At 33.0% G+C, this 23,252-nt stretch overlaps 1 protein-coding gene across 6 annotated transcripts in view; it reads left to right on the top strand.

Moving 5' to 3' along the window:
* The window catches only part of Sbb (scribbler), a 182,731-nt gene that overhangs the window by 60,926 nt on the left and 98,553 nt on the right, over positions 1-23,252 (top strand). For 5 of the 6 annotated variants that reach the window (XM_064076923.1, XM_064076921.1, XM_064076920.1 and 2 more), the window contains one exon: positions 3,140-3,160. The exons of the other annotated variant lie outside the window; for it this stretch is intronic. The gene's annotated coding sequence lies outside the window, so the exon portion shown is untranslated. The remainder of the gene's footprint in view (positions 1-3,139; positions 3,161-23,252) is intronic. 6 annotated transcript variants of the gene reach the window in all.

Below are 23,252 nucleotides of genomic sequence, written 5' to 3' on the forward strand. Positions count from 1 at the left end.
ATTGTTATTATTATGAACCAAGCCAACAACTTTAATGATTAGTTTAAAATAATATTGTAGTTTTGCGACAGCATAAGATTGATGTTATCGAATCAAGACCGTTTCAGGTTTTGATGGATTTTCAAAGTAGGTTTCATGAACAGAAGAAAGGGTATTGGTACTATAATTTCTACCTTCCACACTTCTGATGCTTTCATGACTGATTACTACTCATTTTATCTGTTTGATTATATCTGTAACTTGTTCGATATGTTTTATACATAATGTGTATTCTATACATATTTGTTTGTTTAAGTCCGACAGTACTTAGCCTTTTGCCCTATTGTTTTATGTTTTTATTAACAATTAAAAGCAGAACGGTCCTCTTTGATCAGTAAAAGTCAACGATTCATTAAAGCTTATTGAATTTAACAAGTGGTATGATTGCTAGTCAGAAATCACATGGATCCATTGATAGGTCTGTAACAGTAGTAAAGTTCTTGAATGTTCAGTCCTGGACATAGATAACAATAGTCTTGTAATTTTAAAATTCTTTCGACGAGGAAAACGCGAGTTTTTTTTATAACTTTGTCTGTTATACTAAAATTACATGACATTACTTATGTAGTTTTCCACTTCTGATCCGTTCTCATTAGATCATCTAATAGACAAGACATAACCCAGGTACTTTTATTTCAGTTTCGGAAAAAAAGTCAAGAACAAACAATTTTTCAACATTATGACTTTGTTTCTACTAGCTATTCGCAAAGAATGAGAAATGTTTTTGCTGGATCCACTTTATGCATTGTTTAAAAGGACTAGTCAATGTATGCGAATTACCCATTTCAGCAATACGAAAATTATTGATAAAGTTATCTGTTTCGGTATTGATTTAGTGTATGTCATACACAGGTTCGAAAAACCTTTTAACGTGAGTGTTTTTTGCTAAATTTTTACGATTTGAGATATTCAGTATCCACTTTCTAAATTCGTTACCTGTTTGTTAAAATGTTTACTTATCTCTGTGCTTTCGTAAGTAATCCTGTACTTCAGTTTTATATGAACATATAGGAGTATTTGTGAAACCATGTTCGACACAGTCGATTATTTTATCTCTGTTTTTATTAAATTATTTACTTAAATTTTTAAGTTGTAATATACCTATTGGTTGAGAAGGTATTAAAATTACTTAATTTTTCTATTTGCGATACGAATTGAAGCATCAAGAAAATCAAATGCTGTAGGATAATACAAATGTTAGAACGTTACCACAGCTTGAACAGGTTGGTAGCGAAGGAAAGGTGTTTCGAAAGTAATAAATCAGGCCTATAATTTCAAAACTATTAACGAAAGAAAGATCAATTTTCGGTGAGGTAAATTATATTCTAAAGTAGACTGTTTAATCATTTTAAAATTAATTTTGCGCCATTAGTTACAGTTTATGATGGTTTTTAATGGTCGCGATATAAATTTATTGTGTATTAAAAAAATAAATAAATAAAAACTTCTTAGGATTATGTAAACGAATATTGTCTTAGTTATATCAATTTGGCAATTGTTGAAATTTTTCTTTTTTTTTTTAATTTCATGTTTTTCTGATACTTTGGAACACAGAAATAAGTATTTTATGTCAGATTAAACTATAATAACTGTGAGTCTTCAATAAAGTAATATTTTTACTGTACAGAGATTGATGTCACTGATTTCATTAATATTAGGATTAGTTGTTAAACCATAGATTACCATTGTTCGAATTCTGGCACTACAATTTCAATTAAACTTCGGTTTCCATACAGGCGATTGAACATGTAGAATTCTTTTAAAATCACGTATGAAAATCGTTGACATCACACGCTAGACGGTAAGCAGGACAGACTTACCAAATTAACGGCCACACAAATGGATTCTAACGAACAATATTTCCGTAGCTTAGGAGGTAGAAGAAGAAAAAAGTTGCAATTTTTATGAACACATCGAAAAGTAAAGATGAAGGGTATTTACGTACTCGTTTTTAATGTATAACGAACGATTTATTAATCTCCACTTGATGCTACCGTTTCGCAATTTTTTTTCAAGTCGCATGATGCATAACAGTGTTTAAATTCAGTGCATGGGCGTTTTCCATTTCCGGTTACGCCACTGCTCGTCTCATGTTCTCTAAATTTATTATTTGAGTTGGTAATAGAGACATGAAGAAAGACGGATTGCATTATAATGCGGTAGCTGTTATGAATAAATAACAATCTTTGAACGGTAAATTATTGCCGCGTTTAATTTAATTATGTATTTCTACAACAAATCAGAGTTCTCACGAAGAGCTTAATTACACAGACGGGAAACACCTTATGGTATTATATTGCGTGTCGTAACAGATTAAAGTTTCATAGTGAAAGTGGCGAGCAATCTTTTGTTCTTAAATTATGTATTAAAAACACAGCGGGATGGTAACGCGTTACTCCCTCTCGAAAAAACCTTCGACCTAACTTCAATTCATTATTTATGTGAGTACATAATCAAAGGAATTAATGCATTTAGCATTTCGCATGTTCTCAGTGTGCGGTTCGCAGTTGGAGTAATTAGCTTTGGGAATTCGTAAATTAAGGTGTTGGTTGTTAATATTTATAAGGTCAACAGCCGTTCACTTAACTCATTTGGAAATGTCAAATTTAATAAATAAGTCACGAATAAATGTGTTTGCTGCCATAAAAGCTCAAACGCTGGAAAATCGGTCGATTTGCGAACTGTTTAGCAAAACTCCCAAATTACTGGCTCCAAGGTGTTAATTAAAACGTTTTTATTGCGTATTGTGTTTCGGATATCACCGTTACATCGCAAACAGCGCTTGTATGTACAAAATTACTGATTCGTTTTGCAATGTCTGCTCTAGATTCATGAACGGTTAAATTAATAAACTCGATATCTTATTGTTCAAAAAGTTTTATCGCCGTCGTAACCCGATCGGAATTTATTTATGCTAATTGTTCGACTTTTATTTTCGAATATTAATGGCTAATTTAATTTGTCAGGCAGTTGTTGAATTCGTTTTTAATGTCTATTGTTGCAATTTTATAGACCATTAACCCCTATTGTTATATTTTGAATTTAAATTAACCAGCGATTGCCGTATTTTGATTTTAATTTCTCTTGTCTTTTGTTCCAGGTGGATTATTGCCGATCGAGTGTAAGTATTGCCATTCATCTAGCGACACGTCTTTTCTAATGACCCTTGAAATTGATAATTGAATTGCAAACGATACACCCGTCATATGAATAATTATAACCTACTTTAACGGCAAAATGGAAAATGATGAAAGTAATGAGACGTCAAGATTTTGTATTCTACGATTGCAATTTCGTTACGTTAACGTAAAAATAAGTGGACGGTGAACGTGTTTTGCAAAGTAATAATAAGACTGTAATGAGCCATAAATTACGCACGCGTTATGTCAGTGGTTTTCAGGATGACTTAACTGCATTTCGTCATTTGCCTATTATAGCAGGAAATGAGATTGGTGCACAATATTAAAGCTTCATACTTGCAATTTGACATCGAAACTGAAGAAAATCTGCGTCTTTTCGGTAAACATACAATAGATGGATACGTTTGAGACTGCCATAGATCGATTTCAGTTTGTTTATAAATCTTGTAAACTAAAGGTCTTATAAGTGAGTTATCATTGGAGGTGAAATTGTGTCGCTTCACTTTAACTTGGATGTTTCTATGTATTCATAGTGCTTTGGGTTGGAAAATTCGATCTGAAAGGCCATTTGTTTTGAGTTGTTGCCAGTAAAGACTAAAATGACAGTTCGTTCTCGTGGTAGAAAGAATTACAGTTTTCTTTGAAGAAGATTGATACTTCATTCTCCGGGATAGAACAATACCAAACTGCGCCGATTTACCGATTTGATCCCATGTATCAATAAAAGTAGGACCTTTTGCGCTGATCGGCTTATCTCAAAATCAATTTTATTGGACGTCTTAGAATGGTGATCTTTTCTAGCAACACAGAATTTTTTGTTTTATTCGTATCTATTTAAAGCGGGGCGTGGAAATTTTGGCTGTAATCTTTGCTATTTTTGCGTAATAACCGATTATTTGCATTATAAGAATTGTGCATGGACGTTTCATCTTTTTTATGGGTAAATGGAGGCAACTTCTGTAAAAAAAAATTTAAGAAGTTTATATGACGGTTAGAACAGTTTTTTATTAAACGAGATTCGAACATTTTTTTCAACAATATATATCTACATACGTTCATAGATGTAACAAATAATAATAATTAACAAATTGAAACAGGTTCAAATGAACAAAGTATGAAAAAAAAATGCTGAAATATGTCAGAAATAGATTTTAGAGTGTAGTAGTCTGGATTTTGTGATTTTTACTTCCCGAGCGTAAGCAAAGGAAGTATTGTAATCGAGTCCGTCGGCCGACTCTCTACTTTTACGTTTTCTCGATCTTTCATGACCCCTAGAAGACGAAGAAATAGGTCTCCCATTTCCGTCTGTCCGTCCGTCTGTCCGTCTGCCCCCGGATTTTTATTAGACAGATAATCTCCGAAAGTACTCGACCGATTGTTGTGAAATTTTGTACTTATATTAAGAATATCATGTAGATGGCAAAACGCTAACCAAAATTTGTCTAATCATCACCACAACTAATGCGATGACGTCACTTCAAAATTGTACATAGTAAATGGGTTTTCAATTGTATAAAATAACATAGTCCTACACATGTAGTTTACAACTCTGAATCGACTTTTCACCCGAAATGTCCAGATTTTTGGAAAAAAAAATCAAAATTATAAAACAACATTTTGAAATTTAATTTTTAATCTGCTAACCAGAATGCTTTGAAATGTTGCAGATGTTTTAAGGCTATAAAGAGCATCATAAATCTTTAGTCAAAAAATATTTGCTTATCCCCTCCAAAAACTTGATGACGTCAGCTCAAAAGTTTGTGGAATAAAGCATATCTAAAATGTACAAAATATGATGAGTCTGTACTTGTGATCTATCACTCCATTCATATTTTTTGGATTTGCATATACAGGGTGACTCAAAAAAATTAATGAATGCGTAAATATATTTTATTGATTTAATCAGGAACTACAAAACCGAATGCTCTGAAATCTTGCAGATGTTTTAAGGTCATAAAGAGCATAATAAATGTTTAGTCAAAATATATTTGCTTATCCCCTCCAAAAACTTGATGACGTCAGCTCGAAAGTTTGCCGAATAAATCATATCTAAAATGTACAAAATATGATGAGCCTGTACTTGTCATTTATCACTCCATTCATATTTTTTGGATTTGCATATACAGAGTGACTCAAAAAAATTAATGAATGCGTAAATATATTTTATTGATTTAATCAGGAACTACAAAACGGAATGCTCTGACATCTTGCACATGTTTTAAGGTTATAAAGAGCATAATAAATGTTTAGTCAAAATATATTTGCTTATCCCCTCCAAAAACTTGATGACGTCAGCTCGAAAATTTGCCGAATAAATCATATCTAAAATGTACAAAATATGATCAGTCTGTACTTGTGATCTATCACTCCATTCATATTTTTTGGATTTGCATATACAGGGTGATTCAAGAAAATAAATGAAAGCGTAAATTTATTTTACTGATTTACTCAGGAACTACAAAACCGAATGCTTCGAAATCTTGAAGATATTTTAAAATTATCATAAGTATGGTAAATTTTTGATCAAAACGTATTTGGTCGTCCCCCCTAAAAAATTTATGACGTCACCACAAAATTTTGCTGAATAAATCCTATCTAAAATGTACAAAATATGGTGAGTCTCTTCTTGTGATTTATCATTCCATTCATATTTTTGGATTTGCATATGCAGGGTGACTCAAAAAAATTAATGAAGGCGTGAATTTATTTTATCGATTTAATCAGGAATTACAAAACCGAATGCTTTGAAATCTTGGAAATATTTTAAAGTTATTATAAGCATGGTAAACTTTTGTTCAAAATGTATTTGTTCATCCCTCCTAAAAAAATTGATGACGTCACCCTTAAATTTTGCTGAATAAATCCTATCTAAAATGCAAAAAATATGATGAGTTTGTATTTGTGATTTATCATTCCATTCATATTTTTTAGATTTTCTTAAGAGGTGGTTCAAAAAAATTAATGAAGTCAATTTATTTTATTGATTAAATTAAAGGCAACACTTATTATTAGTATTACACCCCAACCAACCCAATTTGGTAGACACAAAATTTGTTAAAGGAAAAACTCGGTTGAAACATAAGGGTAGCACGCTTATTTACATCGACTTTAACATTACAGACCTGGATTTGTTTTATGCGCTCACTGGGTTCCGCGAATGTGAAATAGACATGTTTATAATCAACCAATTGTGAATTTCACCGTCAAGAATTAAAATAAAACCCAATGTTTTATATAATAAGCGGAAGTCGAAGCAATAAAACCGATGGTCGTTTTGTTTACAGTTTCTCTGTTTGACTCTCACGTATGCTGTTACGCCTGTCATCTTAAATTAAGAATGTTTATACATACACGATTTTCAGTTGCCTCTGATACGTATACGTGAGTAAATTGTTTCGTTACTTTATTGATTATTACAAATCAATATTCAAAACGACCCAATTCATTTTCCCGAAAATTTGAGAATATAATAATTTTATTCTTAGTATTACACTACATCTATCCCAACTGATATACGTGTCCTTGCAAAAATGTTGATGACGTCATCGCAATTTTTTTTAAATTCCCACTACAAAAATGTAATGAGGAAAAAAACACAATAGGCATGCAGTCGTCAAGTTTCCGACAGCGAGGGAAGTACTGTCTAAACTCTTTAGACCAATTTTTTAGATTATCTTACCATTTCAAAGGGTCTTAATATGCCATGGCTTTAAAAGTCAACCATTCTCGTAGTAGGCTGATTAAAACTTAGCTCTTGCGAAAAACTAGTTTCTTTATTGATTTTAGAACGTTTATTTTTTCAACCTACTACGAATTTTAATTGTATAATATATGAGTTTGGTAGAATACGACACTGTTAGATTTGAAGGTAAATGGCAAAGGTCACATGGTCGCAATTTTCTTTTTATTTCGGCAAACAGCTTTAATCGGCGCAGTTGGATTAATATACCATTGTAGTAAATTGTCCAGGGTTTTGAGTTTTTGTATCAAATGAGAGTGATTTGATTTATAACCGAGGGTGCAATGATTCAGTCATGTTATACTGACAGAGGGTGGAAAGTGAACAAATATGTGAGTTCTTTGTGACACTAATAGAAAACAGTTTCACGCCCAAGGATAACTTGATTACAAATTTTCGTAACAGACGATACCATCGACATTTTTGTCTATTACGAATAATAAAACTGTAATTATTTTAATATATCGCTCCACTATTGCCACAAAAAAATATTTCAACATTGAAAAATACGTTTACTGCCTTGGTTTAGCGATAACAACTGCAATAAATGTAACGAACGTATATTTAAAGCTGGAATGCTAGTATTCTCAGTCATTATTATGTGTTTTATGACAAATGGTTCTATTTAACAGTATTTCTTCCACGAAACAGAAAAATATTTGCTAGTAATTGCCTTCATATTCTATAAATTGTTTAAACAGCAAATCATAAAGCTACATCGAAAATTAAGTTATATTCAACATAAAAAACTTGTTATTATTATTATTGCCAGATGAGAGTGTGCGAAAATTGCGAATATCACTGTTACAGGAATCCATGAAATGTTATGGTTATTAATTTTTTCACGTTTCTGCTGAAAAGCCATCATTAGTACGTTTTAATTAATGAATGTGTCCAGGCTGTGGTTTCGCGTTTTATAGAAGCATATGATACAAGAAAATCCTGGAAAACTATCCTCCAGAATAGAGCAGGAAATTTACAGCCACTTCGGCGCGGCAGGGACAACGAATTCAGCGTTTATATTAATCAGCTTAATGCGCTGGGAAGCATGAAGTAAAATATTCATTTAACTAGCGCCGTATGTTTATGTTTACGTAATTATATATTCTGTTTGCTTTTCATAATTACAGGTTAATTTGTGTTTTGTTAGCGCAACAATTTTGTAAGTACCATTCCACTTAATTTCGTAAAAAAATAAAGTGTTGTTATCGACGATTTAATGAAGTCATTCCAGTTTATTTTCTGGCTATTAACTTTTACCATTTTCGTAATACCAGCGACAACAAATTATTTCCACTAAATGTTTTGTTTTTCACACACCATTATACTTTCTGTACCCACGTTGTTACTGATATTTTATCCAATAAGCTTTGCGATTGTAATGTAACAGCGGAATTTTGAAATATAGATAATGGATGCTACAACGATAATGCATTACATCGAGTTCCGGATAATTAAATACTGTTTTATTTTATCACGAGTTTTGTAATGTTGGTTTTAAATCATTATACATATTTTAAATGTTTGCATGCATAATCGAATCGGATTGCGTCAGATACGGTATTTGTGAAACGTGGAATTTTTAATTATATACTATTATTGACTGAAAGCGTTGTTATTCAGGATATGTGGATGCATCCGTCTAGACACGTTCAAATGAAATTATAATCCGCGCGAAAAGGTATAATTAGTGATTTCGCGTTATTAATTAAACTCAATACAATGTGTTAAACTTTTTTGAATAGACGGAAAATTACGTCAATTTTCATAACTGCATAGTTAATATTTTGTGGCAATAAGTGACGGTGTCGTTATTGACACGTTAAGTATTTGCACAATAAACTCACCAATTTAAAGAACATGAATTTAACAAAAACGCGTTTTGACAATGTTCATGTGTTTGTGATGATGAAAATTTTTAGGAGATTTCTAGACCACTTTTTTCGCCGTCTGTTTGCTATTCTATTCTACTAGTCATTTAAAATGAAGTTTCATAATATTTAGTTGCACAGTACTTACGTTTTTATTTAAGGTAAAAAATTTTCTTGCCTTATGTTGCGCCCAAAATTGTTCAATTACCTCCTCAACAAGATTATCCTTTTAACTTTGCGATTTTCGGTTTGCCGAGTAAATGTAAATGAAATAGCGCACTTAATTAATTAATTAATAATTACGACGCTTTTAATTACTCGAGTGAATTTCATTATAGCGTGTAGCAACCTGTGGCACGAATTTTATATGCAACTCAATGCACTTAATTATAATAATTTTAGAGGCCATAAATTCTGAACTTGCATGTAGCAGATTGATTTAATTCCATTCTCACATTAACTCGATTTGGATAAGATAATGAGCTCGCATTATAAAAAAAGATGGGTTAAGTGGCATGAATTCACGTCAGAAATGATTTCATAGCATAGTCGTTAGATAAAATCGAATTTGAAGATGGGATCATTAAAGTCAGTGTGCGTGTGAGATGTGTGGCAGATTTGGAAGTGAAAGTAGCTATCGTAAGTTAAGATGGACGTGCTTGATTTGACAGTGAAGTTTTTATTTATAATTTATTTCTCTAGAATTTATAAGTAATGGGATATACGATTAAGATTGTACAAGAGACATTCTGATTGAGGCGACATTCTAGGTCAATGAGATTTTGACAGGGACTCGTTTCGACTTTTGATCGGACGTGAAATTGGATATGTATCTTAATGAGTAACAGTAAACGATCGGGAGATAGGATGAATGAAATATGAGTTAGTGAGGCTTCTTTTTTAGATTGTTAAATATTCGAAACGAGCGTGGACGTCTTGAGCTGTGCATCGGCGGTAGTTAATCAAGCAGCTACGGGCCATTTTGTAGCTATCGTCTGTGTTAGATGAAACCCGTAATTGGAGATAGACGCGCTTATTATTTCGTGGCATTAGTTCAAACGCAGATGGCCTATAACCTCTTCGAGATAAATTTATACTCGTAGTCGAGACTGTTGAAATATTTTTCGTGGGTGATGGGAGTTTTTTTATTACAGTTTGAACGATTTTTCGAAGTGGGCGAGAGGAGTCGGTAGTTTATTTTCCTACCTTCGCATTTAATAATATAATCTTTTAAACTTGACAAAGGTGTATTCTAAAAATGAGGTGGTCGATTCTGTGTATCTACCTGTTAAGGAGTCGGCTGTTTGATTTTATTTTCTGTAAAAATGATTTTCATTTGATCATTGTGTATATTTAATGATATGCACATAATTTATTGTTTTTGTGAAACACAATAATTATGCATGTTTTAAATCAACTGTTATTCCCGTCATCTCTGTTTTTAATACAATGCTGGCACCACGTTCTTTCACAATAATTACAACCTTAGAATTAACTGTTCCGAGATAATTGTTCGCAATGTAAGTTTTTGTTTTTAATGTAAATTTCAAATTCGTCGTGTGTTTTTTTTTTGCTTATAGATGTGTACTGATAATCCTGAGCATAAAATTCGTTTGTCAGTCTTATTAATTGTTGTTTTATTAAACTCTGGTTACACGTGTAAGTTATATATTAGTGAACATTGACTAAACGAGCAGTGTCGAGTTGTCATCCAAATATAGTCGGATCAGCTATATTCCGTGTTTACTGCTTTATTGGTATTTAATTTGACAGGACCAACTGCTGTCTAAATCTTTAAACAAACTACTTTACTATTTAACTCCTATTGTATGTTTATAGTTACCACTCAGAACGGTCAGAGTTATGAAAACGGAATACCTCTGGACAAACTATACCAAACGCTTACCGGAAGAGTAAAAGGTTTAGGTCGAGTGTCCCTAAGTACCCACAAGTAACTGTAAAAAGATTAAGAGCTTAGTACTAGATTATCATAAGTACTAATTTCTTATGAAGTAGGAGATACATCAAACAACTTTAATATTAAAATTTAATTAAAAATATATAATAATGCATGCGACAACTATGCTTATTCATCTAACTGTAATTACATGAAAATGTATGAACATATCTACAAATACAAATAACGAATATAAACATTATTTCTTTGATGCCTTAAAATAACACAATGTTGCCTTTATAAGATCGATTCGTTTGATTATTTTTTAATTCATTTGTATGATATCCAAGATTTTCTTTTCTTTGCAGTATTTTAGTAGCGTGTGTAGAATTTCACTTAAAACTTTGGTTGTGTAAGGAGCTAGCAGAAACCGAAATTTAATCTTTCTAACGACCTCGGCTTAAAATTTTTGTACCTGCTAGCCAGTAGACAACTCGTAGGGTAAAGTCAGGAGAGTTGGACCAGTGGGAGAGACGGTCCATTAGCAATAACTCTGAACCTATTGCAACAATTTAAATTTTCCGCGAACTACAGTTGCATTTATCTGCATTCATGTCGGGACATGTGAAAATACTTTTGTTTCAATTAATTGTCTTGCGTTATTCAACATTAAAATTTTCTTGCGGGTCTGAAATTTCAGCCGCTTAGTTTGCGATAACGTTTGTTGGAAGTCTGGTAAGTTTGCATATAAAAGTTATAGATAGTGCAATTAATGGAAGCTTTGTCTTTGATTTTAACCTCACTTTACGTGATTTTATCACCTAGTTGTGCCGCAATGTAGTGGTCCATCTGTCCTAACATAAAAGGATAGATGGTCCAACGGTGTGACGGAGAGATGAACTTACGTTCCATTTTTTAGAAAATGCCAAGCAATTACACACGAAAAACCAACGCATGGTAGATTTGTATTGAATCTCTATGGCTACTAATTTTTAGGTATAGCGGGCAAAACATGGTTGGCTTCTTTTTTGGATTCAATAATGTGTACTATGCAAAGAATGGTTACACGAGGGATGTACGAGCTATGAGGCCCTTTGTCAAACCTGTGGAAACACTATTAACAAAAAGAAAAAGTAAAAATTTGGTGGTTTATCTATCCTACCTAAAATGGTCCGACTGTCCTACCCTTGACAGGATAGTTGGACCGTTGCAAGCGTTTACCATTTTTTTTTTGATGGATTATCATATTGTGTTGGAACAAAAAAATTACTTGTACCTTAAAGAATAAATGTTCAGCTATGTTCTTGTAAATTTTATATTTTTTTAAGTTGTTAAATACAGGAATTATATTGAGTTTTTTAAAAGGTGGTCCAACTCTCCTGACTTTACCCTATATACCATACTGGGTGATAATTCGGGCGGAATATAATGAACCTTGACCATTCTGGGTGACAAACTCGGTTCTTCCCGACGAAACGTTTCGCAGGAAATCATTTATTTTCTTTTTTTAAGCAAACCACTGACAGCAAGCCGGGATTCACTGTTTCAAAATTAGAAGAATGCATGTATGCGCTACATTTTTTGGTATATTTTTTACAAAATTTTCCATTGTTCAAGGGATCTGTTGTTACACATCAGTTTTGTATTTGTTTAAATGGAAGTAGATTAATCTTTATAATTTTCATGTTGATCAAAGTTAATTCATTTAGGTCATGTATAATTTGACATTTTTCTCCTTAAATCTAAAGTCTTTATTACTAATAAAGTTATAAGAGGATATAGAACAAAAGCTAAAATAACTCAATGTAGTCTTACTATAAATTTTTGCTATCATGCTCACGCACCAAAATGATTGTAATCTAAAATTTGTTACTGTCGATCAAGTACATGATATTGTCAAGAGGATAAGGTCAAATTCAAATGAGTCTCCGATTCATTATTTCTTGTGGTGTTTCACAAAAGGCATCTGGATATATTTTTTGACGATTGTTATTTCGAGCTCCTTTGAACCAACAATTCTTGAAGATAAATTAAGTTTTGTTTGGCTAGTGTTGACTAACGTGAGACGAAAGAATAACTTTTCGTCTTTCACTATCATTTTTTCTAACTGATTAATAAATCCTAATGTATTTTTGATTGAATATATAGGTTGATTTGACGGGCCCTTTATTTATGATGTATAAACGAGTATAATAATGTAACAATTAATTTGCAAATTGTTTAATCACACCGAAGGCTAGACAACCCGTTGGGAAGCTGTAGACAGACTGCAGTTTCGATCTTGTTGGATCTCATCAGTACAGCCCATCCCATCGAGTTGTCTAGCATTTATTGTGTTTCGCTTATGTGCTCAAGCGTAGCAACCACATATCACTAACAATTAATTTACCAAGACATTGTTTAAGTTAATTTAATATTAAAAACAGCTAGTTCCAGGAATCTATTTGTTTTAATGTACAAGTATTTGCGTCTAAAAAACTGAGTATCTTATATTGCTAGGGTATTTGTAATCGTTAGAACTGATTGATCTTTTGAAATCTATCACAATACACATTCCAACAGATGCGTCGTTTGTGAAAGTCGTAGGTAAACACAGTTGTCGTTTTCTGCGTAGGAATAAGTTCGATTCAAGCTGCTTTGGGTTTGCAAAGCTACAATAAGCCAATCCACACGAACTGGTTTAAAGCAGCCTTATTTCCCCGACGCCCGATAATTTATCATTAAAACTCATTAGAGGCGGACGTTTACATCGTTCTCCCTTCAGAGTTTATGCATATGGAAATACCCACATAAACCCCAACGCAAACAGTTGAAAATGTGCAGATTCGGTCGGAAATCCTCCTGTAAACAAGTTCTTATCACCTCCGGAAGAAGTCGGAGCAACGCAAACAATAAATAACATGGTGCTATTAAATAAGTAGTCGATAAATAGAACTGCGAGCGTTTCGAGACGAGACAAACCAGCAGGAGTCCTTTGATATTTACATAAAGGCTGTTGGTGAGGCATTTGCCGCTTTGGGGAGGAAGCGAGACCCTCGGAGTGCGAGAGACGTACGCGATAAATAAAACATCACCGCACTTTATAGGGAGTTCGATAAAGCGCACTATTGACAAAGCACCGTCTCGTCCGCTTTCCCAAAGCTCGTTCTTTGTGTGTGCGACTCTGTGCTCTCTTTTCCGCTGGGGAGAAGCAAACTAAATTGCTCGAGACGTGGGATATTCGTTTTGTACAAGATGTTCGCTCCAAGTGGAAGGAAACCGGTTCGTTCGTCGTGACCAGGTAAACGAGGACCACGAGATGGAATACCTGCAGCATGGGATGGATATATTGCTTGTACGGACGCTTTGATGGCTAATCTGCCGATCTAGATCGGCTCAAAGGAGCTCTAATAACACGCTCATGGGACGACGTAATTGACAAGGAATTCGACGAATTCGGGTCGCTGGATGCTGCGAGAATGGAAGAAGACCAGGAGTTCGGGGGTTTGGTGGACCAGGAGATGTACACGTTGTTGGCATGGATATAGAGTTAGTACCGAGTGTTGTTAATATGGAAGGAGATATTTCCTATGTCGGTGATGAAACACAAGATAACAATGTTTTGCTTCTGAGTCTGAGTCATACGGGTTTGTCTTTTTGGAGTAGTGAGTGATTTATGCCGTCTCGACTAAAATGACAGCTTTTAGAGGACGGAATGATGTATGGTGACTTCGAATGTTAAAAGCTGTATATCAGGTTTACAAAGTTGCAAGTTATTTCAAAATTGTTCTTATTTTTTTTATCGTATTACTTTGAATCTTCGGTAAAATAGTAAAGTGACGCTAGTTAAGGCATATGGAGTATGTTACCTATAAATCTGTGGTGATTTTGATTTACATGTTTCTCAATTTATGAAAAAACAAATGTTTGGTAATGTAATTCGGTGCTCTTGTACTAAAGATTCCAAATTTTTCATGCATTAGTAGATAACAAATTGTAATTCCAGTGCAAAGTAGTTGATATCTATATCTTTGGAATTGATCATATCGAATTTTTGAACTTTCTGCTGTCTTAATTTATTAAACGTATCAACGTTATACTTCTAAATATGCGTTATTAGTTTCTAAGTACTCACTGTCGTGTAGGCCAGATTCTTTAAAAATACTCAATAAGGAAAGAAGAAAAAGAATGTTTACAAATGTTTTGCCTTCTAACTTCCAGTATCTATTAACCGATTCTATATTATTTTGATTACGTTCTCTGTATAATATAATCCATCGCATAATGAATACAGGGACAGGCACATTTTCTGTTGGATCTCAGTTACGATTGGTTGTTAAATTATATGCGCGGAATAATAGTGCAATTAACTATCGATGGTCATGCTTTTATGCAGCTTCCAATAAATGTGTGGCTTCAATGTGGTGCAAAAAGGCAGTTTCTTGTGTGTACATATAATATAGAACTTGCAGTTGCACCAGTCGCTTCTGCGAAAATTGTGCGGCATGTTCATTTGCAAATATGAGTTTTGAAAGGTGAATTAGCTTTAATTTAGTTTTATGAAGCAATGACAAAAAGACGTCTTTGTAAATAAGATCCAAAACGTCTAAGACATTACAAAAAGCTGATAGCGTTACAAGATCCTTCCAATAACCACAACAGCAATGCAGTCATCAAATTTGATGTTGATTTGATTACTGCTCACCGTGCTAATGGTAGGATCAAACGACGATACAAAAAACGAACAGGTTATGTTGATGTCAGAGTCAAAGATGTACCGCTTCAGATAAATCACGCAATTGACTGCAATCGAAACGAAGCAACTTAATAACTAGTGTATGGTATTAGAGACTGTAATAATGCCAATTAAGGAAAGGTTAATCTTCAAACTTCACACCAGAACTTACATGCAACTACTAATGTTTCAAAGCGTAGGGTACAATTAAAATGGAAACGATTTTTACACAGATTATAAAAATTGTAGGCGACCAGAAAGTGTCTAGTGGTGGTTGAGGGAAATCATTTGATTTTAATTTGTTACGCAAAGTCAATCATAGTCACAAGAGTTGAAACTATAATAGATTATGTAGTACTTATTTTTCGTATAATATTTATGTATTTCCCAGGTTTAATAAATCACATGGAGTAATACTGATAAATCTTTGTGTTTAAAATAATGAAATAAAATTTTATCTTGTCTGTGACACGTCACGTTTGTTTTCGACGAGTTCAAAATCGTAGGTATTACTATTTGAATCCTATTCCATTCATAGAACTATCGCTTTCTTGGAAACACAGGCAAGCCATAAGATAAGGGTCATTGGTTTATACTTTCAGTCCGTGCTGCGTGTAATAGGAGGTTTTTTGATTGTTTATAAAACTGGCCAATAAAGCATAGGTATTTGCACGATCCAGGCTCACTTTTTCCAAGTAACTGTAAGGTTGCCACTTTGGCAAATAATAAGTCAAGTTAAAACCATCTTCATCACTCAAATAGTTCGTGTTGTCTCTCACATTGAATCGTGTTTCTATTGCAAAAGTTGTTGGTCGAGGAAATTATAAAATGTCTTCAAGCCGTGGTTGATCTGAGTCACTATTTCCCAAGATAATTGGCAAATTTACACCTGTATAAAAACACGTAAAGTTGCAATTTCTAAGGTAAGCACCTCCATATTTGATGATAGAATTTTAATCTTTTCTTTTGACCTGTTTTTTCATGGTAATTAAATACATATTTTTTTAGAACAGAGTGTGTTAAAATTTCTTCAAAAAAATATCTCCACACTATGTATCTTTTATATTGATAAGCGGTTGTGATTCGATCAACAGTAATGTTGTAGATGATTTTAGTAAAGAGACTCTTTCGACATTCTCAGTAACATGCTTGCTTACAAACATTTTTTTGTCGAAAGATTTTTTTACAGAAATTCCGGGACAGTAATACAATTTAAAAAAAATTCAAGAGAAGTTGCAATTTGCAATTATATTTTAGCAAATGAAATAAAATTTTAGTGAATGTCGGATCATAATGATTTTCAACAAATTGGCAACACTCCCGCAAAGTTCTCACATAAATGTATTACTAATGGGTTCTAATTTTGTACACTGCAAATTTAACGCGAAGTGGACAATAGGAAACATTTATTTAAAAACCAGTCTTCCAATTGTTCTTTTTTAATTTTGACGTAATTTCGATAAAAAAATCTGTATGATGAATTCTGATGAAAACTCATGGACAGACAAACGTGAACAATACAAAGCATACATACGAGCAAGTTACACCTGTGTACACATTTTTCTTTATTAAAAAAAAAAAATCTTTCGTCCATGTTCTCTGTATACACACGTGTTTAAAATCTAACGAACTTGTTTTTAGCTCAAATAAATTTAAATGTTAGTAAAGATAAAATTGCTAAAATAACGAACCGCAGTATACGTAAATTAATTAAATAAATTATGTAGTATGTTAATGTTATTTAATTGGAACTGTCGAACTGGAGTTTTAAATGGAAAATCATGAGTGATTAAATAAATAATGTAAAATTGTATTTATGTCAATGTCGGCTCTGTTGAAATTATTTGTAATAATTGCAGTGAATTGATTTATTTTTTGTACTTTTTATAATTGGAGTGGATTTTTTTTAGCGATTTAGAAAGCAACTATTCATTTCCAGCACTAGATATCACTGTTTTATTCAGAGAAATGTCAATATTCTGTTGAAAATGTCATAATTTAATATTAAAAACGGGCTGCAATTTTAAGTACTTTGGAAACAAAAAGATTGGAAAAGCTATGATGAGTTAAAATAGAAATCCTGAAAAACCAGTGTAAACTCCAGCGGCTCCAGATAATTAACTAAAGACTGTATAAACAACAAAGAGAGGTTTTGACAGGACTTGAGATTGATGAATAAAATATGGGTATACATGTAGTTTTATATTCATTCTACAGAAACCTGATATTTTTCAACCCAGAAAAATATGTTTTGCAACGAATGTTTTAGCGTGGGCGATATTTATCATTTTTAAATACATATCGACTTAATATTATTTTGTCGGGACGACACAACAATGGAACGCCATTATACAGTTACTAATTTTTTATATCTAGATATTCCACTTCAACCGAGATTTTCTTCAAACCATCTACAGTTATCAGAAATTATAATTAACGTGCACGCAAATGATAAATTAAGCTAACTTTGTTGATTTCTCTGAAAATTAAATAAATGCTTCCTTTGAAAGTAGTATTTTCGATATTCGAGACAAAAATTAATTTACATTTTCAGCTTCAGAGATTTATTAACGCTATTTAAAACGTTTCGACATTTTGGCGAGCAAATTCTTTCAAGTTTTGCTTAATTGATTACATTAATAAAAAAAACCCATGTGGGTAGGAAGGTGGGTGACTGGTCTGTGAAAACCACCGTGGCATTAAACGGAGTAATAAATAAAGTATACAATTAATTCTCTAGTAAATAAAAAAACTAGAACAGCTTCATTAAGTTATAAAGCAAATTACAGGTTTTAAAACCATTAAACTCGCCGTCCGAAATAATTAATTATGTATAAGAAAAATACAACAGGTAAGGAGATAAAATATTAACTTAACAACTCTTCTCCACGTACTGTTTGTAATGAATAATGCAGCTTTTTATAACTCGTAAGTACATGTGCTATTTATAGATCCGTCAATAGTAATAGTTTTTTAACCTGTGTAAACAACGTTTTCTATTAAAATTATTCATATTATTTTCCACTCGTATAATTTCAGTTTATTTGTATCGGATTAATTATGTGCTATCTTTTACATATTCACTATCGAGCTTCACTCGCTCTGAATAGGTCGCTGCGTTGTCTAAACTTTATTTAATGTGTTTGTGAATCAGATGAATTTCAGTTGTATGTCTAGACTTATAAGTTTTATGTAAGCGAGTCACAGTCTGAAATTTACTCCTACTTTCTTGTGGATGTGTTATGAATGCCCTAAACATTTAACTAACTTAACATGAACAAGAGCTTCCGGATATGTACAACAGTGTAGTTGTGTAGCACTCGGCATTACTTTTGGTGATTTGGTAATAGACTCTCATTGATGTACTGTCATAACCTTGGTATCATCGGTGCATACAGCGAGGCAGCCAATATTGTAGGAGTACTTGTTAGGACTGTGCATAAAAGTAGTGAATGAACATTTTCTGGTTGTATTGAGCAAGTAAAAAAATCACAGGTTGTTTTATTATGAAGTTAGGTACGACAGGGGTTACCAATAAAATTATTGCCCGAAGAGGTTTCTTTTGGAAAAAGTTTGGAAGCCACTGGTCTAGAGTTTATAATAATTTTACTGGAAGCGGATCACATAGAAGTCTGAAATCTACCGTTTCATTTCTATGTATGTGCTAGACAATGCGCTGCTTTTAAGGTCATAGTGTTCCGAATAAAGAAAGAAATTGAATCGTAACCCATTTAGACGTAGCAGCTACGTTGAAAAATGTTCTTACACCTTATGCCACTTGAAAAAGTCGGGGAACAATGCAAGAGCCTCCGGTAGCCACGAGGTTTGATTTATGGCTTGTGTGGAAGGCAGCAAACTCAGTTTCGGAAGTTAATTTAACATTTCCGATGTGTGCTACTTGGGTTGTAATTTGACGTTGTAACTTGATATGGATCGTTCTTCACCCTTCGGTGGTCCTGGTCGCTTGTTGCAAGTAGCAGTGGCAGTTTTGAGTCAATTAGTCGTCAGTCAAAGTAGACGCGGATGTGCGGCGTCCGGAATCTCAGCCATTCGTTACTAATTTCCTCTCTCATTTAGTCCGACTTCCTGCTCCTAACACATTTGAAGTCGTAAGTATCTCGGTTTCCCTTCGTTAAGATTTACGATTACGTACAAAACGTTTAATTAACACGTATCCAAGTTGCGACCGGGAAAGACGATCGAGAACACAACAGCTGCCTTTTAATCATCTTGCCTAATATTTAAATGCAACATTAATAAAAATAACTCTTTTACTTTAATTGGACAGTTATGGTTATGACGGCTATCAATTTATAAAATGAAATGGAAACCACGCTAATAAATTCGTAGACACCCGCGTACCGAAGACGTTCGCTTATGCTAATCAACTTGAAATATGTAAGGTTCTTGTTTCTTCGTCTTCGATCTTGCAGTAGCCTTACGCGTACCGGCTCTAATCTATAATGCACGCTTCTGGAATGAACTTTCTATTTTTAATCTCCCGTCAGCGATACGGGTTGTAATGACACACGAACGTCTACTTAAGAACACTAATGGATGCTGAACTCGTCTATGATGTCTCATATATCATACGTTGGTGTAAAATTAATTGCTTAATACTCGGTAAAGCATGTTTATAACTGAAAAGCTTAGCTAGCTGTAGTAACAACGAGGATGTGCGTGATCACCTATGGAATTAACTATTTCAGGTGTTCATCGAGGTTGCACGAGGAAGGTGTGCGTAACACCTATGGTTTGCAAATTGCCTGGGTGTCGAACGCCGTAATTGATTGAGTAACCTTGTTAATTAGCTATGACAAATTGGATGAGGAGGAAAATACAAGCTGATGGCAACCTTGAAGACTTGCCATGTTAATCAACTTGTAGAAGGAAGCAATTTTTTTGCTGGAGGGATGAATTTGTTAAATTCATTTTGCAGCTGTCGCTAGATGCAGGTCGTTGAGTTGGCAGAAGTTATATTTCTTTTTCAACTGTCAGTGTCGTTATAATTAATTGGTTTATATCGTCACGGTTATTTATTTGCAATACATATAAATCTATATATTTTGTTATTTTTTCTGATTACTACTTCTGAAAGTAATTGTAATATTGTTATAAAGTTGCCTCGTTTCTTAGATAAATATATAATAGATATATAATTTGATTCTGCATTTTTTTTATATAACTACACAATTTTTGTTTTAATCAATAAAATTAATTATTCGTTCATTGTGTAGAACTACTTAAAAATAAATATTTATCTAAGAGAAACGTCATTAACTTTCTAGAGAGGGATGAAAAAATAAATTTTAATCGTTGTCCTGTAACCATTAAATCGTGGGATTCTTGACAAAATTAAAAAAAAAAGTTCGTTTCGTAACACCTTCAACACAACGGCGTTTACAAAATTTCAAAATCTATCCGTTTTCGAGATGCGGGGCCAGGGAGTACAGACGATTTGTGGATGCAAACATCTCTGGTTTCCTTTTTCGTTGTTTATTCTTTCATTATACATTTTCTTCCCACACAGCTATTACGATCGAATTATATATCCCGTACTTTGTCCTTTCAATTCTGTGCAGCAGTAAATCATACACTGGTTTTACAACCGTTAATTATATTGTAAAACCTACGCTGTGGTGTTACTTACTTTTAATTGTTTATTAAAAAGACTAAAATCTATTACTTTATGTCCAACTTTTCTAGATGGCGCAAATCCAAATTTTAATGAATATTTTACCTGAAATACCAAATTCACACATATATTTTTTACGTAAAAAACGTATTTATCAATATCCTGTGGTAGCACATTTTTGTTAAAAAACAAGTCTGGAGTTATTAAATTAAAATCACCACTTCTCTGGAATTCCATAATTATAAGGTTACGCAATATCTACATATTTAGTTCCGCACAACTTGTTTAATTAAAATTATTAATTAATAATGAATAATGCAGGTGATGGCAGTTACATTCTGACCGAGCAAAGTGGAACTGAATTTCATTATTCAAATGTTATTGATGGAACCTTAACTTCAAAATTAAACTCTATGCAAAAAAAGGTGATAACGCAAGAATGTATTCTGAAGCGTTAATTCTTAATTAAATTGAATTACTCTTTTAAATGCTGTAACGTAGGTAGTGAACATCTAGCTTGCATAGATTGTTTCGAATTTTTGCAGTGCTTTGAAATCATCTAACTTATGAACTAGAATGAAAATATCAGGGCCAAGAGATCTCCAATTTTGTGTCTAAGAAGACTAAAATTTGAAAATATTGAAGTAAACAAAAAAGGTTCGAAAAGATTTGACTGCATCTGTTACTCCTAGATAAACCCTAATGAAGTTACTGTCTCTCACGCCTTCCTACTGACTTCCTTAACCCTTAATTTACACCTTTCCAACTAATAAAACTAAGAACTGATTATGATTATACCCTTCATTAAAGTGGAATAGCTTTTTAGCGTTTGTTCAAAGAACGAGCAATCTGTTGCAGGCTCGTGGAAATGAATATTTAAATCTTCCAAGAAGAAACTTTGGAGACTAATTAGGATTTATGTATTTTAATATTAGTCGTGTCCGCTTAATACAGTGTGGATCAAATAAGTTTTAGCCTTTTAAGAAAGTCTTCTTTCTGTGTTCCGAAAACTGTGTTTCTGAAGCATCTTGCGAGCGTTTCAAAATTTCTTATGGTGTTAGAAATAGATCAGAATATGGAAAGCCTAAATCAAGTGAATATGAATTAAAAAATGTCTCATTTTGAAGATGCCACGTTACAAATGCCGCTAACTGTTCGTTTAATTTTAATTTCTGATTGTATTAATTTTTCAAAAGCCTGAGGACGTCAAGGGGTCAAGTGTTAGTTAGTAGAATAAAAATATTACAAAAAGTTGAAAAGTTGTTGAGTCCACAACCCGAATAAAGGAACAAAATTTCAAAAGTACAAAACTTGGTCGATTTGTTGTAATAGAGCCAGACACGTACAAACACACCTTTAGATAATATTCCATATCGTGTTTCACGATATTTATTTGTCGAAGTTTTGTGGATTAAAATAACTAACAGTTTCCTTCCTTTTGGTTGTTGCTAGGTGTTTAGATCACGATGGTAAACCCATCTTTCGTTTATGGCTGTTGCATTCCAAAATGATTGTGTCTTTGAAAACACTCAAATTGCCTCAGGAATTTTCGTTCCCAAAACATGAAAATCAAGAAAAATACGCTCAATGTCCAGTGTTTTTTTTTTTAATTTTCATTTTGTTGTTCTTCAAAAATCACATGTGCATTCAAATTAACTAATTCTAGGGAGTGACAGACACATTGATCTTCCAGGTCGTTTTTCATTATTCGTTCTAATACTTCTGCTAAAATTCGTAACTTTTTTTCTTAATGGCACAGGACATCGACTCTCGAAATCAGCAAGTCTTCATAATTTTATTTACTAGATAACTTTTCCAGAAATAAACTCCCTAAGTTGAATTTTGTCAAAAATCAAGATTTTGTTTTTTAAAAAGATTTCGAAATTAAGCCACCATTTGGAATGTAATACACCATACAAGGAAATCGTTTTGGATACATTAGTTTTAAGACTTCTCGTATTTTTAGTATTGGGGTTGATATTCCTCTGTAGTTCAATTAAAAAAAGATGTAAATTTATCGCAACAAATTCAAAATAGTCCCATTCTCTTTTACCACAGCTACACTGTCTTACAAAACCCGAATGCAAATTGTTGATGTAATGCCTCCAAGTTTCCAAAGTAGCGTTTATCTTAACGTAGCTTCTCATTCTTTGTCCAATTATTTCAGTTTAGCGAAGAAACCAGAACTGAAAGCCACGGCTTTCGGAGCACATAATT

The sequence above is a fragment of the Zophobas morio genome, unplaced genomic scaffold (genome assembly GCF_036711695.1).
Source record: "Zophobas morio isolate AGI-343-1 ecotype UQ-CSIRO unplaced genomic scaffold, CSIRO_AGI_Zmor_V1 ptg000108l, whole genome shotgun sequence".
Classification (NCBI taxonomy): domain Eukaryota; kingdom Metazoa; phylum Arthropoda; class Insecta; order Coleoptera; family Tenebrionidae; genus Zophobas; species Zophobas morio.